This window comes from Elephantulus edwardii, unplaced genomic scaffold, assembly GCF_000299155.1.
Source record: "Elephantulus edwardii isolate Elephantulus edwardi_28Jun2011 unplaced genomic scaffold, EleEdw1.0 scaffold00051, whole genome shotgun sequence".
In the NCBI taxonomy this organism is placed as follows: Eukaryota; Metazoa; Chordata; class Mammalia; order Macroscelidea; family Macroscelididae; genus Elephantulus; species Elephantulus edwardii.
In genome coordinates, this window is record NW_006399801.1 from 7,913,538 (window position 1) to 7,919,425 (window position 5,888).

At 45.4% G+C, this 5,888-nt stretch overlaps 1 pseudogene; it reads left to right on the forward strand.

Annotated features, from left to right (window-relative positions):
- Positions 1 to 481: 481 nt before the first annotated feature.
- Positions 482 to 3,348, forward strand: LOC102877105 (annotated as a pseudogene).
- The last annotated feature ends 2,540 nt before the right edge of the window (positions 3,349 to 5,888 follow it).

The window sequence follows — 5,888 nt, forward strand, 5'->3', positions numbered from 1 at the left end:
AGGGTCTTCCTCTCCTTGGCCGACCCTCTGCCTCTCTGAACATCATGTCACACTTCAATTAGCAGACAAGTGCAAACTGTGTGGGCAACCCAGGAAAGATTTCTCTAAAAGAAGGATTCTTAACCTCCCACTCCCCACATTTGGCCGCAGCTGTGGAGACATTTTTAGTTGTTATGACTTGGTGATGGGTTGCTACTGGCATCTAGTAGGCAAGGGATGATGACAGACATCATACGATACACGGGGCCATCCTCAGCAAGATAAAAGCTTTCAGGTCAAAATGCCATTAGTGCTGAAGTTGAGAAAAACAGATTCTAGAAGGTGGGATTTGCTTTTGCAGCAGATTCTGTAAAACCAATGTGTCTCCATCTGCCTTCTCGGTGCAGCCTCTGTTGAAGGGCTGGACCACACAGGGCTCGGCTGGAGCAGATGGGAACGCCTGGTGCCCCCAGAACTTGCACTCTGGGTAGAATTTGCCCACATGGAGTAAGAATGAAAAAGGATGATTTGCAATCTATTGCCAAATCACAAGGGAAGAAAAATGAAACTTGTCCCAAGAAATTCTGTTTATGGTGCAAGAAGGCTTTAGTGACTTTACTGCTCAGATTACCGTTTGGATATCAGTTTCATCATCATCAACCTCCAATTTCCTGTTTTGCTTATCTTAGAATGACTTTTTTTATGTTTGCACAGCCCATATGGCTTCAGCTTCAAGTTGATTAGATATGGAACTGGCTTATAATGGATTAGAATGCAGGATTTGTTTGCTTTGTAATATTTTAAGAAAGAAATGAAAGAAGCTGCAAGGATGGAGAGAGATATTGTATATTTACAGTCTTATTATTTTTTCATTGCCGGAAAAGACAACTTATTTAGGAATGTGGATTATAGCTCTTAGTCACTTTTTGATTTGTGTTTCACTTTAGGGTTTTCCTGACTTACAAATCCCTCCAGATTTGTGGGATTTAAGAGGTACACTTGTACATTTATTTTTGCTTTTAACCTTTTTTATTTTTTTTTCCTTGGGGTTGATTTTTTTCCACCTCCACTTATATGTTTCCCCATAAATCAATCTATGTGCCACTTTCCCCCTGCATCATCTGTACAGTTGGAGACATTATTCAAATTTGCCTGTGAAACTCACAGTCTGTTGCCCAGTTGTTAAAACTGACACGCCTTGCATTGACATTCAGCATCCGGACATCCTAACTTCAGATCAAATTTTAGTAAATATATATTTTCTTGATCATTTCAAACTACCATGCAAAGCCACATCCTGCCCTTTATTTGATGCTTAGAACAGTGTAATGAGCTGGGGACTGCATTGCAAACAAACAGCAGAAGGCTGCAGATGCTAGTTAAGAAGTAGTGAAGATACTGGGGTAGGTGTCCAAACACCCAAGTGGCGGAAAAAAAGGACTGACCGCTAATTAGGACCAAGGACTGAGAGCTAAGATTCCCAGGGCCTTAGGGAACTTAAGGATTGGGGCTGTTTGACATCTTTGTTATAAGCATATTATAATCATAAGCTGAGAACTGAGGCTCAGTCTCAAGGGTGTGTGTGTGTGAGGATATATATATATGAAAATGCATATGCCTTTTCAATTATTTTTCTAATACAATGCAGTGACAATGACATTCTTCAAGTTGTGCAGCCATTCTCTGTCCTTTCCCCAACACTCAGTGCCTGCTAAACAATCATTTACCCCCTTCTTTTTCCTTACTTGTGATCTCTATTCTTTATAAAAAGAGCAAAGGCCACATGGGGGTGGTCATAGCTGACTTTTATCAACATCACAGAGGGGAACTGTCCCTGTCAACAGCATCAACAATACAAAACAAATTCCCATAAGGTCAGACATGTCCCCCACCATGCTCCTATACCTCTTTCTATTCATCTTAACACCATTCTTACTGTGTTGCTAGGTCCAAAATCTGATGTGATTAGACCACACAGAATCATAATGCAGGAGTTAAAATGTTTTAATCCAGGGTGAGCCCCGGGGGTCATGTCCCTGTCAGGAGCTCTGTGAGCCCTGCTGGGCCTGAGCTCCTGCCCCATGCTGAGTGAGGAGAGCATGTTGGGGTTCAGCTCCATAGCCCAGAGCTTGTTTGATGGTGCTCTTCTGTTTCATTGCAGGGACCTGTGGGCTTCTGTGGCCGACACTCACCAGGGTAACATCACCAGTGACATGCCGCTTTCCACCTACTTGGACCCCACCTGGAGCTGGGTCTCAGGAGCTGGCTGCTGTTCCTACAAGACAAGCTGAGCTTTGAGGATTATACTGCCTATGGCAGAGTGTTTGGCAACAAGCAGGACAGCGCCTTTTTGAACCTGGAGAACACCTTGACCCTGTCTTCCTCTTGGCTGGTGTGCCCTGCCATCGGCTGGGACGCCTTCAGCACTCTGACCACCTACCTAGAAGAGAAGCTCTGGGCCAGCCCCCTGCACATGGACCTAGACACATTGGAGGAGCTGAAGCTCAACGCCAGCCTCATTGACTTGCTGCTCATCCGACCGCCTTACATGGCCAGCGCTGACCTGATGACAGTATCGTCCTCACATGCAGTGATGACATCATCAGACAGGTGCTGAGCACCCTCTAGTCTGAGAACATGCAGTACACTGCATCCCTGACAGTGGTGCACCCTTCCAGAGTGACTGGGATGCTGCCGTAGTTTCTGGAGGGCTAGGTTGCTAGCTGATACGATAAATGCCCCAGGTAGATGTGCCTCATCCCCCTGTGAGCTACAATGACATGGCTCCCCAGATGCTGTTCTGAGCCCAGAATTTCTCTGTGGCTTACAAGAACCAGTGGGTGGACCTGACCTCCCTCACCTTGAAGATCTAGGAGCTCAAACTGACTGGCTTATTCTGTACCAGCCCTCCTGCTGGACCCTTTTACCGATAAGCAACCAGAGTGATGCTCAAATTCATCTACTCTAACCACTTCTATCCAGTGTCTGCCGGTACTGGTTTACCATGGAGTGCCTTGAGAGCCACAGAAATAGCTTTGTCACCTACTTCAGCACCTCCTAGATCACCGGACCCAGCATCTACTCCTTCCACTGCCAGTACGTCAGCAGCCTTGGGAAGAATGCCAATCTCCTCATGCCCCATACCAAGACCCCTGGCATATGATACTTCAGGACTCCCAGATCTAGGCCTTCAATGTGACAACCGAATGTGCAGGCACCTTCTCCCTGGACATCTGGATGGGGCTGCTCACCTCCCCCTCCATGTTCTGCATCTTCACCTATGGCCTGCACGTGATCCTCAGCCTCAAGATCATGGACCACTTCGATGACCACAAGGGCCCCGCCATCTCTCTGACCCAGATAATGTGACCACCTGCACTGCTGGGGGGCCTAGGGGTGTGGCAGTATCCTGGTCTGCCCTTGTCCACCTCTGGTCACACTGGGCTGGAGGCTGCCGATTGGCATCCCCTACCTTCATTTCTTAGCATGAATCCGAGTTCCTTCATCTGGAATTGCTTCCTCTTCCCTTTCACTTTCAGGAGCAGCCCCCAAAGTTTACTAACTAGATGTTCATATTAGCATAGATATTAGGCAAATCTCCCAGGCTCAGGCTTGTTGCATCAACAGCAGTGGGATTTCACTGGAAGGGGAGGGGAGTAAGAAGAAAGAATAAGGAGCCCTGCTGGTGCTCTGTGCTGAGAGGTCGCAGGTATGAACCCACCGGCTGTGATGGTGAGGAGATATTAATTCGAGGGACCCTTCTCCCCTTCCTCCTTATTTATTCTGCCTCTCAAACATCATCTTTTGCTGCTGATAGTGCTTTTGTGAAGCAAATGCCCCTCCTTTCTGGGTGTTTTTCTAAGCTTTCTGGGGCTCCTGTAGCCTCCTGGAGCTCTAAGTTGTGAAAATACTTTTCGGTGTGTGTGTGTGTGTGTGTGTGTGTGTGTGTGTGTGTGTGTGTGAAAGGATTTATTATTCCCTGGATAAAGCAGATTGTAGGGAAGAAAGCTTTGCCTGACCCAACTTTCTGGTAGTTGTTGTTGTTGTTGTTAGGTGCTATTGAGTGGAGGATGATAAAAAGTAACTATGGATGACAGATCTGAATTCTATCCTCTTCTGTTTAACTGTGTCTTGTTTGGCTGTTGTTATTTGATCCCTTTTTAGTAATGTCCTAGAAGTAGGCAGTATAGTGGGGTTTGTTTCTGTAGTCTGAGAGGGAAGGGTCCCCAGGGCAGGTGGGTTGGGTGTGGTCACTGGCTTTCTGACACTGTACCACCAATGGTGCCTGGCAGGAACCTGGAGCACATGATTACTTCCTTCCTAATAAAAATGGGCCACCATGGGAAAAAATGGTTATAGTCCAGGTTAATAGCAGAATACACTCAGGATGGCTTCCTAAATGCACTTACAGGCACCTCATCCTTGAGCCTCACAGGTGTAGGCCAGTGTTGCAAAGTTCTCAGTCCTGAAAATTATGCCCCTCCTCCCCCGACCCCAAGCTGTTCCACAAACTTGGGCAAAGGCTCTTTGCTCCAGCAGCAATGGTGTCCCAAGGTCCCATCTCATGCCAGGTCTCTGATTCAGCTTTGGCTGCTGCTGACTTAAGTGTAGCTGAAGGAAGAATTTCTGGGCTGGATGGAGATGCTACATTCTCTTGCTGCTGCGGCTGCTTCTTTGCTGGTTGGGAAGGTCGTGTTCTTGCTGTTGGATTGCTCAGTTTAATGGTGAGACTAACCACTCTCCTTAAGGATTGATAGATAGCCCTTGCAGATAGGCTATCATTCCCCATTCATATATTCCCAACTATCTACACGGAAAAGTCAAACTATAGCTGGGAAAGTCATAATGACAGAGAAACTCCATTCTGTTTGAGCTGTTCTGTGTAATTAGGGTCACCCTTTATACCTTTTGACTGACTTATTTCACTCAGTTTGAGTTTTCAGAATGCATCCACATTGTGACATACTTTACGACTTAATTTCTCTTTGTTGTTATTGTTGATTGCCATTGATCGAGCATGACGCATAGCAACATTATGAACAAAACGCCTGAAGCCTTTATGTAACTGTCAATGTTTCTCTAAGTTCATAGAGTTTCCAGAGGCATGTGGTTTAGGAAGTGGATGCCACTCCTGCTTCTAAACATGTCTTAAACTTGGAGCTCCACCAAACGCCATCCACCATGGACAGCCATTATGGCATTTGACCCCCTCAATGGCACAAGGTTCAGCATCACAGCAAACCCAGGTTTCCTCAGGGCAGCAAAAATTGACAAAGGGAGGAGTGCTGAACAACTTAGAATAATGTTCCTTCAAAAATAACAATAGATCCTCTGGCCCAACTGACTTTTGAATACAAGGGTTCTTTCTTTCTCATCTCTCTCATCTATCTATCTATCTATCTATCTATCTATCTATCTATCTATCTATCTATCATCTATCTATCAAAGGTCTGAAGCATTTCTATAACTATAGTTATTTTTCCAAGTTCATAGAGTTTCCAGAGGCATGTGGGTTAGGAAGTGGATGCCACTCCTGCTTCCAAACCTTAATCAATCTGGGAGTTCCACCTAACCATGATCGGTAGCCATTATGGTGTTTGGCACACTATGGCACAGTTTTTCCATTATGACATTGTGACATATATTAGGACTTCATTTCTCCCTGTTGCTACATAATATCCCACTGTGTCTGTACCACATTTTGCTTACCTGTTCACCTGGTGATGGATGTTTTCTTTGTTTTCACCTTGTGGCTATTGTGAAAAGTAGTGAGATGAATAGTAGTGGACACGTTTCTGTTTGTGATTCTGTCTTCTCTTCTGGGAATTTATGTAGGATTGGAATCTCTGAGTCATAAACTAGTCGAACAGAATTCAACTTTTTTAGGAACCACAGAACTATTTGCCACA